The sequence below is a fragment of the Gopherus flavomarginatus genome, chromosome 9 (assembly GCF_025201925.1).
Source record: "Gopherus flavomarginatus isolate rGopFla2 chromosome 9, rGopFla2.mat.asm, whole genome shotgun sequence".
In the NCBI taxonomy this organism is placed as follows: Eukaryota; Metazoa; Chordata; order Testudines; family Testudinidae; genus Gopherus; species Gopherus flavomarginatus.
Genome location: NC_066625.1, coordinates 44,362,072 through 44,378,579, shown reverse-complemented (window position 1 = coordinate 44,378,579; position 16,508 = coordinate 44,362,072). Strand labels below are relative to the sequence as shown.

The 16,508-nt window shown below is 45.6% G+C and overlaps 1 long non-coding RNA gene across 1 annotated transcript; it reads right to left on the bottom strand.

The window, feature by feature from the left end:
• Positions 1 to 13,683: 13,683 nt before the first annotated feature.
• Positions 13,684 to 15,253, bottom strand: LOC127058460 (uncharacterized). Its single transcript, XR_007776376.1, has 2 exons — positions 14,346 to 15,253; positions 13,684 to 13,984 (listed from the first exon to the last, which is right to left on the bottom strand). It is a non-coding gene; the product is annotated as an uncharacterized LOC127058460 (long non-coding RNA).
• Between the last annotated feature and the right edge of the window lie 1,255 nt (positions 15,254 to 16,508).

Genomic DNA, 16,508 nt, shown 5'->3' with positions numbered 1-16,508 from the left:
AGAGTTTCACCTCTTTCACGCCATTGTTACTTTTCCCTTTGTAGTAAACACCGTCAGGCTACTCAGCATCATCTCCTCCCTGGGCTGTAAACTGACAAACCTGCAAGTCTCTGAAATAAAAGGGCTTGAGAGAATCAACGTGATACACTCTGGGATTTAGGGAGGAATTGGGAAATGCTATGAGGTAGTTAACAGCTCCCAGGCGCTCTTGGACAGTGAATGGCCCTTCCCATGATGCTTCCATTTTATGGGCCTGTTGCGCCTTCAAGACCATAACCTGGTCTCCTACCTTGAAGGAACGCTCTCTGTCATGTCTAACATACCAGGCCTTTTGCATTTTTTGAGCATCCTTTGGATTTTCTTTAGCGATGGCTAAAGAGTGTTGGAGGGTGTCCTGTAGGTTGCTTACAAAGTCCAGAATGTTAGTCCCTGGAGTGGGTGTCAACCCCTCCCATTGCTGCTTCACCAACTGTAATGGCCCTTTAACCTCATGGCCATACACAAGCTCAAATGGTGAGAACCCTAAACTGGGATGTGGTACAGCCCTGTAGGCAAAGAGCAACTGCTGCAACACTAGGTCCCAGTCATTGGAGTGTTCATTCACGAATTTACGTATTATGGCCCCCAAAGTTCCATTAAACCTTTCCACCAGGACATTGGTTTGATGGTGGTACAGGGTGGCAACCAGGAGATTCACCCCATAAGTTTCCCACAGTTTTTTCATGGTCCCTGCCAGGAAATTTGTCCCTGAATCCATAAGGATATCGGAGGGCCAACCTACCCTGGCAAAAATGTCTTTTAGGGCCTGGCATACAGTTTTAGTCCTGGTGTTGCCTAGACCTACTGCTTCTGGCCATCGGGTAGCAAAGTCCACGAAAGTCAGTATGTACTGCTTTCCTCTGGGGGTCTTTTTTGGGAAAGGACCCAGAATATTCACAGCTACTCGCTGAAATGGGACCTCAATTATGGGGAGTGGCTGGAGAGGGGCCTTGACCTGGTCTTGGGGCTTTCCCACTTTTTGGCACACTTCACAAGACCGGACATACTTGGCAACGTACTTGCCCATCCCCTCCCAGTGGAAGGACTTCCCCAGCCTGTCTTTGGTTCTGTTCACCCCAGCATGGCCACTGGGATGATCATGGGCCAAGCTTAAGAGCTTCCCCCGGTACTTAGTTGGAACCACCAACTGTTTTGGTGGATGCCAGTCTTCCCGGTGTCCACCAGAAAGAGTCTTCTTATATAAAAGCTCTTGTTCTATAACAAACCGGGATTGGTTAGAAGAGCTGAGAGGTGGTGGGGTGCTCCGTGCTACCGCCCAAGCTTTCTGAAGGCTGTCATCTGCTTCTTGATCAGTCTGGAACTGTTTCCTGGAGGCTGGAGACACCACTTCTTCCTTAGACTGTGGACTTGGGCTTGGTCCCTCTGGAAGCGATGTAGGTGATGGGGTTGTTTTCGTGGCTGGTGAACCGCTCTCTGCTGGTGCACCAGGTGGTATTCCAGGCTCGGGCTGAGCCTCTTGGGTGTGGTTGTCTGCTGCTTCTGCCAGTTCAGGCTCGCTGGTGCCCTCTGGCGTTGGGGTTGAGGATGCATTTGCAAGCGCTGGCATCAGTGCTGGCAATGGTTCTGGTGTTGGTTGCGTTTCCAGGTCCGGGTCTGGGACTGGAGGTACTGTGACTGTAGCAGTCATTGGCAGGGGATCCGGGTTCACTACCTCTGTCTGAGTCTCTGCTAACACAGACGGGGCACCTGTGGACGGCTCAGGAACAGGAATGGGTCTGGAAGCTTGCCTGGCTTGGCTGTGTGTAACCATTCCCTCCCTCTTGGTCCGCTTCACCCAGTTGGCCAAGTGTTCCCCCAGTAGCATGGGGATGTGATAATTGTTATAGACTGCAAAAGTCCACATTCCTGACCAGCCTTTGTACTGGACAGGCAGTTTAGCTGTAGGCAAGTTTACTGCTTGTGACATGAAGGGGTAAATTGTCACTTGGGCCTTTGGGTTGATGAATTTGGGGTCCACCAAGGATTGATGGATAGCTGACACTTGTGCCCCCGTGTCTCTCCATGCGATAACCTTCTTTCCGCCCACTCTCAAAATTTCCCTTCACTCCGAGTGTATTTGAGAGGCATCTGGGCCTGGGGATCTTTGGAGTGATGGAGATATAATGAACTGCACTCGGTTGGGGTTCTTGGGGCAGTTGGCCTTTATATGTCCCAGTTAATTACACTTGAAGCATCGCCCCGCTGACTGGTCACTGGGCCGAGGTGGGTTACTGGAGATTGGTGAGGTGAGAGAACAGGGAGTCGGCGGCTTTCCTTGGGTTGTAGGTGGGGCCTTGGGTTGCCCTCGGGTATAGGGTTTATTGTCGGTGTGACCCCGATGATATTCGCTCCCCTTGATAGTAGCTCTTTTCTTTTCTGCCACTTCCACCCATCTGGCTCCAATCTCCCCCGCCTCAGTTACCGTTTTGGGCTTCCCATCTAGGATGTACCTTTCTATTTCTTCAGGAACACCCTCTAAGAACTGCTCCAATTGTATTAGGAGGTGCATGTCGTCCAGAGATTTAAAATTGGCTCCTGATATCCAGGCATTACAATTCTTTCCAATGTGGTAGGCGTGTTTGGTGAATGACACATCTGGTTTCCACCTTAGGGCTCTGAACCTCTGACGGGCATGCTCAGGTGTTAGCCCCATTCTGATTCTGGCCTTGGTTTGAAAAAGTTTATAATCGTTCATGTTCTCCTTAGGCATTTCAGCCACCACCTCTGCTAAGGGTCCACTGAGCAGTGGTCTCAGCTCTATCATGTACTGGTCTTCAGAGATGCTGTACCCATGGCAGGCCCTTTCAAAATTTTCTAGAAAGACCTGACTGTCATCACCTGCCTTGTAGGTGGGAAATTTCTTGGGATGTTGAACGATAACTGGCGAAGGGTTGGTAGGATTAACTGTGTCCTTCGGCTTAGCCTGTTCTAATTCCAGGGCCTGCCGGTGGGCCTCCCTCTGAAGTTCCAACTCTTTCTCTTTTATCTCCAGCTCTCTCCTGTGGGCAGCCTCTCTTTCTCTTTCTCTCAGCTCCATCTCTTTTTGTTTTATTTCTAGTTCTTGTAGTTTCTTTTCCATGTCTCGCTTGTGGTCTACGTCTTTGATTTGTGCCTCTGCCTCCAGTTTTGCCCGTTCCTGTTTCAAGGTGTCCTTGGTAGTCATGGTTTCTGCTTTCTTGTGTTGGGGCACCCTCTGCTGTTTACTACCTGAAATCCTGCTTCTCTGTTGCCTTCTTAGGGTTGCTTAGCGACACAGTCTTTTTTAACTCCTTCTACCTAGCTATTCCCGACAGAGTTAGAAAGAAAAAAAACATTCATTTGCAAATGTGTTTTGCTTGTGTATGGTAACTCACAACTGGAGTCCCTTTGTTTAACAGAGATCCTTGTTAAACCCTAGTGCCTCTGTCTTCAGAGTACTCAGAAGGGAGAGACCAAAAAAAAAACTTGCAGACCGTTGCTTTTAAAACAATCTCTTCTAGCGTGGTTTACACACAGCTAGCAGGGAAAGAGAGAGAAAAATTCCTACTGGCTTTTGCTTCTAAACCCAAACCTCAGTCTGCCTGCAGATAGCTAGCAGGGAGAGAAATAAAAACCTCACTGGCTTTTGGATTTTATCTTTTCTATCTATCCCACATGCTGCACACCATGTCATGGTATAATTTCCCACTCTGAACATTAGCGTCCAAAGGATGGGGTACCAGAATGAATTCCTCTAAGCTCAATTACCAGCTTAGTACTTGTAGCGCTGCCACCAACCAGGAATTCCAGTGCCTGGTACACTCTGGTCCCCCCAAAACCTTGCCTGGTGACCCCCAAGACCCAGACCCTCTGGATCTTCACAAAAGGAAAGTAAACCCTTTCCCTCACCGTTGCCTCTCCCAGGCTTCCCCTCCCTGGGTTACCCTGGAAGATCACTGTGATTCAAACTCCTTGAATCGTAAAACAGAGAGGAAAATCCACCTTTCCCCCTCCCAGATTCTCCCTGAGAGAGAAAGCAATCCTAACACAGAGAGGAAATTAACCTCTCTCTCCCCCTTCCCTCCTTTCTCCCCACCAATTCCCTGGTGGATCCAGACCCAGTCCCCTGGGTTCTCACCAGAATAAAAAAACAATCAGGTTCTTAAAAAAGAAAAGCTTTTAATTAAAGAAAATAAAAACAGTAAACATTATCTTTGTAAATTTAAAAAAATGGAATAGGTACAGGGTCTTTCAGCTATAGACACTGGGAATACCCTCCCAGCCTAATTATACAAGTACAAATTAAAATCCTTTCAGCAAAATAACAATTTGAACTCCTTCCAACCAAATACACATTTGCAAATAAAGAAAACAACCATAAGCCTAACTAGCTTTATCTACCTAGTACTCACTATTCTGAACTTATAAGAGCCTGTATTGGAGAGATTGGAGAGAAATCTGGTTGCACGTCTGGTCCCTCTGAGCCCCCAGAGAGAACAACAACCAAACACTAACAGCACACACAAAAACTTCCCTCCCTCAAGATTTGAAAGTATCCTGTCCCCTGATTGGTCCTCTGGTCAGGTGACAGCCTGGCTCACTGTTCTTGTTAACCCTTTCCAGGCAAAAGAGATATGAAGCACTTTTGTTCTATTAACTCTTACTTATCTGTTTATGACACCTTCATATTCCTTCACTTCCCAACGTGTCTGGTGAGGTCATGTTCTTGGCTGTCCATGCTTGGGAATGGTGCTTGTAGGTCTTTGATCGTAAATCAGAGTCACTCTGGCAGACAATGAAAGTGTCACAGACTTGGAAGGGGATTTCAAATGGATCCCAAGCACTGTTCAAATCCCCTTTTCCCTCTGTTGGCAAAGCCACTTCTGGGAAGGTCGACTGTTTTTTCCGCCTGTTATGAAGGTGCTAAAACTTCTGTAAATAACACTAATGAGACAGCACAGGGTGAAGCAGGTTTCAGCGGATCAGGGGAGAATTTCTCATCCTGATTCTGAGACATCAGATATAACCTAGTCTGGAATTTCACTTTAAATGAAAATGGAAAGTGTCTTCTACCTCTCTGTGATATGGGTTTTCTATCTTTCGTTAAGGCTCCTTGGTCATATACCTGCATGTTAGTGTTGTTTGACAGATTGTAGCTCAGATTTATTGGGAAATTTCAGACAAATGACCATCATTTTCTGACTTTAGGTTTGTTTTTTCCCCTGTCCCTGCATGATGACATGGAGAAAATTCAAATGCAGTTCAGTCAACAGGAGAGAATACTCCAAGCTGCTGGAGATATTATCAGAGAAACAGTCTGTTTTTAAATCTCCATTCTGAAAAGGTGAACAGCAGCAGACCCCAAATGGTGCAACTGACCAAAATAAGTGCACATGGTCACAGGGTACTTCAATTGTTTAAGTCAATATTGTCTCAGATGATCCAGGGATAGAATTCCACAGCAAGTGACTTCGAACTAGGCAAAATGCCCAGGTATTTGGTTCTCAAGGTATTTGTGACCCAGTCTCTACAGGAGGTTACTCCTGAAGAGATCTCCTAACTAATCCCAAAATTTGGGAAATGCTGTCTGTGATGGTGTGTATCAACCCTGAACTGGCACTGCTAGGGTTAACTGCACCCTGTGGGCTGAAGAGGCCACACCCCCTCACCCTCTCTGGGCATGCTCCAACTGGAGATGGAGTATAAACGGGAGCAGCTCAACCTGGGTGGACTGGAGAGAACAAACCTATGTTGTTGGCACGGGGTGTGTGGGGGGAGAGCCCAGGGCTGGGGTGGCAGGGGGCTGCCGGTGGGAGGAAGCCCAGGGCTTGGTCAGAAGGAGCACGTGGTGGGGAGCCCAGGGCTGGGGTCAGGGCAGCCAAAATTTGTTTTGCTTGGGGCGGAAAAAATCCTAGAGACGCCCCTGCCTCCACGCACTGTGAGGTAGGTAGGAGCGGATCGTTATTATCTCTACTTGAAAGAGGGAGAAGCTAAGGCTGAGGAAGGAGAATTGACTTGTCTTAGGTCACACACCCAGCCAGTGGCAGACTTGGGAATCGGACCTAAGAGCCCTGATTTTCAAACTAACCATTGGATCTTGAATTTCATACATTGAATGACCTGAGTAAAGTGCTCTCAGATGAGCTCCAGACCAACAACAGTGACAGTAATTATTCAGCAAGTATTTGAGGAGAACTGCAATGTTAGAGAATCATGAACAGCTCAGAGACCATTAATGCAGAGAAGCAGCAAAATTTGTCAAACATAGAACTGGTTCTGATTTATTTACTTGGTCTTAAAAGAGAACAACAAGGACCTGAGTCTCCTCCCTGTCAATAATCCCCTGCTCAGCCAATCAGAGTAGAGACTAGGGATGGGAGGCTGAGGGTTCTCATCAGAGAGCCCAAAGGATGGCCCAGGTCACTGGTGGGGATCAGTGCCCAAGCACTATTTCAGTCCCACATTTTTGGGTGGACCTCCAACAGTGGGAGCTGCAGAGCACTTCCCTGTAACACACACACACACAAACACACACACTCCAGGGGTTCAGAGGGGAACAGGTAAAAGGACAAAGGAAGCAAGAGAAGAAGAGAAAGGAGGAAGGGAGGGATGGAGGAAGAGGTGAAACAAAAAGGACAATCCCTAATGTCCCCAGTGATTCTAAGGTGAGAAATCGCAGGTGCGCAATAAAATTCTGCCTCCTTAAGCTCGTGTTTTCCATGCCAAAATTCAACTCTCACCAGATGGATCAAACTGAACAGGTTTCAAACCTTGAGGAGGCTCTTAACTTCTAAACAGGGACGGCTGTTTTCTAGTAAAATCACTAAAAGGGAAGGAGAAAAATTGGAAGAGGTTCCTCCTGGCGCTCATGTATTTGAACCCAAATACTCTCTCAGTCCTCAAAGAGTGACCTGGAGGAGACTTGCTGAAGCAAAGCCACAGGGGTCTCTGAGGTTTCCCTGGCCCCTTGCCCCTGTCCTGCCTGGCTGATGTCAGCATCTCTCTGTGAGGTCACCACCTCCCCACCACCATTGACCAACAGTCTGAGGTCCTGCAAAAGGCCTTTGTGATGTCACTGCCACACTCCTCCCTTGCTGTGCCAATGTCCTGCCCCTGGCTAGGCACTTTGGTGGTTTGAGCTACTCCCTGTGGATCACCCCACTCAAGGAGAGTTGGTTCTAGGAAGCAAGCTCGCTAGACAGAAAAACATCAGATGCTGCTCCCAATGCTACACTCAGTTTTTCACAAATTAGTTGATTTTATGGCCAGACGAGACCATTAGAGCTCACTAGAAGGCATTTTTCTCCAGCCCTCAGAACATTTGGTGGCTCTTTGCTAACCCAGCTCCAATTTCACATCTTTTTCAAATGAGGACACCACAATTGGAGGCAGTATTCTAGTATCAGTCTCACCGATGCTGTGTCACCTCCTGTGATGTTATTGACATAATCTGTAATTGTAGAGAACACCGTTGCGACCACTGTTCTATATTTGTAGCCAATATTGTAGAAAGGTTGTTGTGTAAAGGGTCTATGGAGAGGTTCTGATTGGCTGATTATAATTATGCTAAATGTAATAATTGGAGATATACCAATATCCTAGACCTGGAAGGGACCTTGAAAGGTCATCAAGTATAGCCCCCTGCCTTCACTAGCAGGACCACTTTTTGCCCCAGATCTCTAAGTGGCCCCCTGAAAGACTGAGTTCACAGCTGTGAGTATAGCAGGCCAATGTTCAAACCACTGAGCTATCCCTCCCTCCTATTGCTAAAGGTTTCATTTTTGTAGTTGATGTTATGAATATTGGCTCTATGCTACCCAGATTTCAAACTTGTGCCATAATGGGGGACAAAACAGCTACCTTGTTAGAAGTGGTTTTACCAATAAATGGAACCTGGGATTTAAACTCCCAATGATCACACAGTGTTTGGGATCCATTTGAATTCCTCTCCCAGGTGTTTGATACTCAGCTCCAGTCATAGCGACTCTGATAGAAGATTAAAGAAGTCAAAGCATCATCTGCAAGCACAGACAATGGAGAATGCTTCATCACATGACACTTTGAGAAGTGGATGGACAGAATGTGATGAAGATAAACTCTGCCTGGCTCAGACAAAAGGTTACAGTTGCGCAGTGATGAGGAAGGAGGGAATCTCTGAGTCACCCATCCACGGTCGGGTCTTCACAGTGCTCCCGAGCTGGAGAGTGAAGAACCCCCTCGGTCCCGCCGTGAGACTGAGGAATAGGAGGCCTGTCACCACCATTCCTGCCATCCTGCATTCCTGGTGTCCAGCATTCCAGAGGGCCTCCCTGCCAGCAACAAAACCCAACCGTTGTCTGGACTCCCCAGTGCTCCTCCTCAACGGCTCTAAATCAGCTGGAGAGTGGAACGTCCTGGGCATCGCGCCGGCACGTGGGATCCACTGCACCTGAACAGTGGGGAAAGGTTTCTGTGCTGGAGCATCATTTAGTGTTTTCCAGTTTCCAAGGGAGGATTTATGGGCCTGAGCGTTAAGCTCCCAAAGCCAGTCACTGTTTCATTGTATTAATTGTTTGCATTTTCCTCTATTCCCCCAGTTTTCTGTACCTTTACCTTGACTACACATACCTTTGTTTGCGCCAAACCACCTTGTCTCCTCTTTATTTTATTTACACCTCACAAGGAGGGAGGAAAAATCCACTGGTGATAAGAGACAGGAGGGAGTTGAGTTTGTATCTCCTGAGAAAAGGGGCTTTTTCCTTTCCTATTTCTCCCCTACCATTTCTAACGTTTTCCTTTGAAGCACTGCCTTATTCCCCTGGAGGTGACAGAGAGGACGTGGCCACCTTCACCTCTGACAGTGAGATATTGGTTCAGCTCTTTCTTTACGCTGCTGTTGTCAGTCCACAAAACATCAGCGATGGATGCAAGGCTGAGCTTACGCACCAATCCCCTGAAATATTTCAGTGCCCCAGAGAAATCCTGCCCCCGGCCATTGGCATGATCTGGTGGAGATTCGAATAGGAAAGGGACGGTCTGAATTGTCAGTGTGGGGAATGAACAACAATCAATAGCAATGTCGTTAACTGCAAACACTCTCTAACCATGCTCCAGCTGGAAGGGAAATGGGCAGGAACTCTTGCTGTTCAGCCAAGGACAAACTTACACTAATGCAGAGCCAGGAGTGTGCTGGGGGAGCTGGTCTGAGCAATTTGAAGTGACAATTCTGTGAGAACAGAATCATTGTGTAGTAAAGCCCCTGTACATCAAGTAATTGTGGCTGAGTGGTTAAGGCGATGGATGAGAAATCCATTGGGGTTTCCTTATGCAGGTTCAAATCCTGCCAACTATGGTAGCATTAGTGTGTGGTCATTGCTGTTGTCTTGGTGCCTGAACATCTACAGCGTCAAACTGCAGCCAGATCTAGTCTCACTCTGCTCCAGCACTGTGGAATAGATAGTTGCTACAGTGAGTGGAGGGGTTTTCCATCCCTGTAATAGCTACGTTGACAGAACAATCTTTCCTTTCATTTAGCACTATGTAACCATGGCTTAGGTAAGATTAATGATACTGGTACTGGTTTCACACTCTGAAAGACGTACTTGTTATCCCATCACCCTCCCATTCCCTGGGCCTTCTCGCGTGACCAGAGGGCAGCAATACATGGAGTTCAAAGGTGAAAACAATTTGATGTTTATTGGAGTAAATTTCCAGCAAGCAATGATTCCAATTTCCTTCCTCAGTATCCCCCTTCCCAGCTCTGACACCACAGAGCCTTGCCTGTGTCCCTGTTCCCATTCCCTGTTCCTATTCCCCACCTTAGCAAAACATAATTGCAATTCCCCTACCCCTATTCCCATTCCCCACCTTACTTCCTGACTGACTGCAGACTATATAGTAAAACGTGAGTTCTGCTTAGCTATATCTTAACCAATCATTTTACTGACGTTTAACTAACCAATCCTAATATATTGTAACCTGATTATCTAACCAATTATACCCCACCACCTTAATTAGTTTACATCCAACAAATTAATTATATAGCAGACAGAAACAATCACAGAACCAGACAGAGATTATACAGACAAGCAATAGGAAAGTGGAGACTACAGTGATAGAACAAAGAAATGAGGATTTCACACCCCAGCTAGTGATAAGTGAACTGTTGCCGGACAGGATGCTATCACAGTAGAGGTTGTGGATGCTGGTTGCTTAACTGTCTGGCAGGATTTTGAGGGTCGCCATTACTTTCTCAGCATGCCAGCAACCATCTTTTGTTCACTTAAAACGTGAGCAAGGAGTTTCCAACACCGTAGAACTCATGGAGCTCCAGGAAACGTGTAACTTTAGGTCCAGATGAGTGTGTCTAAAAATCAGCTGTGCTGTAGAAGGTCTCTAGGAGTTGAAAGAGATGTGCCATCTCAACCTCCCTAAAGAGTGTCATCAAATATTAATGAAAACTAGGGTTGATAAGTCACATCCTTTGTAGCATTAGGATTGTGGACTGGTCTAAAGTGCCAACTTTAAGAATCTCTTTTCCTATCTCTTAGGTGTTCTGGTCTCTGCACAGAGAAGCGGTTTCAAATCCCACTCCTGACATGACCATTTTCTTTTATCTGGAGAAAACGGCATCACTTCAATCTCCTTTGCAACAATAGAACACCATTTGCTTAGGTTTTCTATTCCAGTAGTTGTGAGAGAAGCTCCAAACCAGGGGGAAACAGTGCCTTTTCTCTCGACTGATCAATTTTTGTCTTCCTTCATTCCAAGCCATTTTCTCAGATACATCTGTATTTCCCACACTTTTTTGTTCAGCGTTCTTTGCTTTTATGAAACTTTAGGGTCATCATTTACTGCCACACAACTGTATTTATGAAGTGAAACAATATTTTTTTGGATATTCTTGCAGAAAGGACTGGATTCAGGCCTGGATCAGAATCTTCGTTACCAGAGCTAGAATTTCTATTTTACAAGAGCTATTTTTCTGCAGCTATTAGATTTCCAACATTGATTTTATTTTATACACATTTTGAGCATCTATTAAGGATAAATTCAACAAAAATACCACTTCTCTTTCCTCCACATCTGCATCGTGAAGGGGAGCATTCCGAATACCATACGATTAGCTAGGACAGATCTTCTGTGGGGCATGGGTTACAAAAATGTTTCAGGAACCAAAAACATGAGCATTTTGCCAAGTTAGAAATCACTTAATGTGGAATTCTCTCCCCAAATCATCTGAGAAAATACTGACTTAAAGAATTGAACTATAGTGTGATCATATGCACTTCCTTCAGTTAGTTGGGGTTCTGCTGTTGTTCCCCATTTCCGAATGGAGATTTTCAATCACTGCTGTGTCTTTGTTAGCATGTGAAGTGAATTGGAGAGTTCTCCACTGTTGACAGAACTGCACTTGAACTTTCTCCGTGTCATCATGGAGGGGTGGGGAATAAGCAAAGCTAAAGTGACAAATGACCATTTCCTAAAGTCCTAATTTCTCTTAAATTCTCCAAGAAATCTGAGCTACGTCGTATCAAACTGAACTAATATCCAATTGGGTGAGCAAACAGCCTTCAGGAAAGATAGAAACCCATATCACAGAGAGACAGAATACATGACAATGAAAGCATCAAGAGAAATTCCAGAGCAGGTTACATCTGATTATTCCGAATCAGGACAAGAGATTCTCCCACCACATTCTCCTCTGATCCATTCAAAGCAGCTTCACTCAGCACTCTCTCAATAGTCAGTTATGTTACTTACAATTTTGTAAATATCCTAGCATCCCCATAATGGGGGAAAAATAGTCCCCTTGCCAGAAGTGGCTTTACCAATAGATGAAACCTGGAATTTAAATGCCAAATAACCACACTATGTTTAGGATCCATTTAAATTCCCCTCCCAGGTCTTTGACACTTTCATCTCCAGTCATAGCGACTCTGATGTAGGATTAAAGAAATCAAAGCATCATCTCCAAGCACAGACAGCTGAGAACTCTTCCTCATATGACACTTTGAGAAGTGGAGGGATAGAATGTGATGAAAATAAACTCTGCACAGGGAAGCCAAAAGGTAACAGTTCTGGAGTGATGGGGAAGGAGGGAATCTCTGAGTCACCCCATCTCCTTCCAGTGTCACAGAGGCTGAAATGACACTTTTTCTCCCTGCTCCTCTTTATTTAATTGTAATATGAAAAATTCCCAATATAACTGCTCTTTAGCACAACCCAGAGCAACGTGAGAACAACTGGGAATGATACAATCTGTATCATTGGTGACTCTAACAATAACTTTGCAATAGGAGGAATGGTATAAGTGTGATGCTCCCTGGTTCCTCATAGGAAGGGCACACTCCAACTACTCATGGGATAATTGAGTTGATAGAAAGGACAAATGGGCCCGCCTCAAAAGAAGGCAAACTACAAAAGGCATAAATGAGCCACTCATCTGGACAAGCTGAGGGATAACAGTGCTGCAAACAGTTCAAACAGATTTAAAAAGTTATTATGTGGGAATCAGGAAAAGTATTAAAGAAAAAATATTGATAGCCCTAGAGGTTTTTATGGTGTTCATCACACTTTCAGATTCTCTGATGGCTAATATGGGCTGACTGCCAAGAGAAGGTTTTCCCACATTCTCTGCTTTCATAGGGCCTGTCCCCTGTGTGGATTCTCTGATGTCTAGAAAGGCCTGATCTGTAAGTGAAAATTTTCCCACACTCAAGGCATTCATAGGGTCTTTCCCCCATGTGGATTCTCTGATGATTAGAAAGGGCTGAGCTGCTAGTGAAGGTTTTCCCACACTCACAGCATTCATAGGGCCTTTCCCCCATGTGGATTCTCTGATATTTAGAAAGGGCTGAGCTGCTAGTGAGTTTTCCCACACTCACAGCATTCAAAGGGCCTCTCCCCTGTGTGGATTCTCTGATGTTGAGAAAGGGCTGATATTTGATTGAAGCTTTTCCCACACTCACGAAATTCATAGGGCCTTTCCCCTCTGTGGGTTCTCTGATGTTTAGAAAGGTCTGAGCTGCTAGTGAAGTTTTTCCCACACTCATTGCATTCGTAGGGCCTCTCCCCTGTGTGGATTCCCTGATGTTTAGAAAGGGCTGATCTTTCAATGAAGCTTTTCCCACACTCACTGCATTCATAGAGCCTCTCCCCTGTGTGGATTCTCTGATGTTGAGAAAGGCCTGATCTGTAAGTGAAAATTTTCCCACACTCACTGCATTCATAAGGCCTTTCCCCAGTGTGGATTTTCTGATGTTTAGAAAGGTCTGAGCTGCTAGTGAAGTTTTTCCCACAATCATTGCATTCGTAGGGCCTGTTCCCTGTGTGGATTCTCTGATGAACAGAAAGGGCTGAGCTGCTAGTGAATGTTTTCCCACACTCACAGCATTCATAGGGCCTCTCCCCTGTGTGGATTCTCTGATGTTTAGAAACGGCTGATCTTTCAATGAACCTTTTCCCACACACACTGCATTCATAGGACCTCTCCCCTGTGTGGATTCTCTGATGTTGAGAAAGGGCTGATCTTTCAATGAACCTTTTCCCACACTCACTGCATTCATAGGGCCTGTCCCCTGTGTGGATTCTCCGATGAACAGAAAGGGATGATCTGTGAGTGAAGTTTTTTCCCATGCTCACAGCATTCATAGGGCCAGTTACCTGTGTCGATTCTCTGATTAAGAAGGGCTGAGTACTCACATATGTTTTTTCCACACTCTGTGCATGTATTTTTTCTCTTTCCAATGATGATTTCCTGCTTTGTTGTGGTTTCCTTGAGGTCCTTCTGAGTTCCCTGAGAGGAAATATGTTTACCCAATTTCTCCCTTGGCTGGTTTCCTTGCTCTCTTTCTGGTCTGTGCTGAATCTCACAGGATTTTTCCTTCTCATGACTCCTGGACACATTGATTTTTGCTTTGCAATAATGCTCTGTGTTTATCCAGTTGCTGAGCATTTTTCTGCTGAGAATTCTGCTCCTCTTTCTCATATGTCATTGCATCACCTGCTGTGAAAAAGACAGAAACCTCAAACAGGGATGAAAAGTGAAAAGCCAAAACAAACTAAGTGCTGGAGGGAGGTCAAATAAAAATCACAAACTGAACTCCCCCATACTCTTCCCCAAAACAGGAGAGAGGAGGGGATCAATTTGGCTTTTAAATCCCATCCAAATTCTCAAGGGGAAGAGAGGAAGCTACTGCCTTGTGTCTGCTAGAATCTACAGGAAGCCATGAGCTATAGTTACCCTGAGGATATGACCCCTGCTGGCAACAATAATGAACTGAGAGACCTCTCAAGGGCTTTGTAGGGCATCCCAGAGGTTTTCTTCAGGCACTTTCACACTCAGAGTTGGTTTAATGTTTCCTCACCTCTGCAGGGAGATCTCAGGGTCTGTTTTCCCTCTGAACCTTGCAGGTCTGAGACCCATGGCTCTTCCCCTTGTTCCAGCTGGGCGATCACATCAGGTTTGGAAACTGGAAAACCTGCTCAGATGAAAGAAGACAAAGGAGTTCTGTTGATTTCATCAAACTTTGTCATAAAAAAACAGTCTATTAATTTAACTTTAATACTTAGTGAGACCTGGTGTGCCTGGGCTAGTCCTCACTGAAAATGCCAAGACCAGGGCAGGCTGAAAAAAGGAGAGCAGAGGCTCCCCAAACTGGTGGTTAACACGGAAGTTAAACTCACCAACCAGTCACAAACTGTGCTTCTGATCCCCCACACTGGTTATCGAGAAATTGAAAAAAGAAATCACACGGCCCCCTTTATTGCATTCTAGTTCTCTGACTCCCAATCAGCACCTAGGTCCAGCACAATGAGAGGTTATTTAAAAACTCTGCTCACATAAACAAAGTGTTCTTCTGACCCCAGAGTCAGCCACATTACCAGGTCATTATGGGTTTGGATCTTACCCAAAATACTATGATGCCAGCCAATCCTTAGCACCTAAAGGTTTATAAGCAAGAAAGCATCTAAACTAAAGGTTTATTATAAAAGAAAGAAAGAAAAAGGGAGTTGTTAAATGGGAAAGCAGTCAGACACATTCAGAAATCTATACATCTGGTTCTTAGCAGTATTGGTGAGTTTCTGGCTTGAAAGGCTCCCTGGTACACATCCACATTATTCAGTCCTTTGTTCAAGCCTTCAGTTTGTAGAGAAGTTGCTCTAGAGGTAGGAAGGGGGATTGAAGACAAAATGGAGATGATGCAGCTGCACTTTATATTCCCTTTGCCAAGTGGCTTCTACTTCCTGTGTCCCAAACACAAGCTTCACAGCACATGGCATGGAAAAAGCCTTGGAGATCTCAGTACACAGTGTAATACAGCGTGGCCAGAGGGCAGCAGGACAGGGTTAGAAGGGAGCCTTATTCCCTGTAGAGGGAAGAAAGTTTGCTATAGATTAACTAGAGCTCCTGAAGCCAATTGGAGCACCTGCAGTCAGCCACCTGATAAAGACCCCTGCTCCAATCAGACAGGGAAGGAGTTGGAGCAGAAAGGATTGGTACTGGAGCAGAGAACAGTTTGAAGGGAAGCAGAGGAAAGTTTGGAGAAGTGCTGCAGTGGGCTAAGAAGTCCAAGACCCTAGATAAGGGGCACTTGGCTTGTAAAGAGGGAGGGCAGGAAGCACCCACAAGCTGAAGGGCAGGAGCAAGAAGTAGCCCAGGGGAAGGAACCGCCAGTTCAAGTGGTTCACCACTAACCTCAGGGCCCCTGGGCTGGGACCTGGAGAAGAGGGTGGGCCCAGGTCCCTCCCTCTCCACTTCCCTCCTCAAGGACACTAGGGGGGTAATTAAAATACCGATTCAGAGGCAAGCAATGGCACCCTGAACCTTCCCCAAAGAAGAGAAAGCGTGAGACCCAGCATAACAGTACCGGCAATTTGCAACAGTATTTATAATAAAATAATAATATAAAGTGTCTCTCAATTCCATATAGTGTCACTTAATAAACCAGTGAATTCCCAGGACCGATTCCTCAGGTGTTTGAAGATGCCGAACACTCTGCTTGTGAGGGACTGTAATACCCACATATATGTTGGGAACACACAGACACACACTGTGCAAGTCTGTTCCCCTATGTTCACCCTTTTAGAAAATTATGATCAATTTTGTTCATAGTATGTGTCAGGGCTGAATCACCACTCTATCACACCGAGTGCAGAAAGGGGGGGGGGCCAGACAGGATTCTACAAATTAATTTGTGCCACTCTAGCCTTGAATTAAACCCCCAAAGTTACAGCTTTTCTCTGATGTTGGCTTGGTAAATGCTGCCACCACCCAAATGCAAAAAAACCCCAAACCCTTGGACCCAGGAAGGAGCACTTGAGAATTCTTCCCTCTGGGGGCATCCTCAAGCCCTTTCACCTCCCCTCCAGGAAAGAGCTGAGAAAGAAAAGAAAGGAAATTAGCTGTGGCTACCAGCTAATCCAACAACACACACAAACTTCTTAGGACACCAAAAATCCAATCCTGTTCTTAAAAGAGGTAAATTTTTTATTAAAATTGAAAAGGAAAACAATACATCTGGAACTTA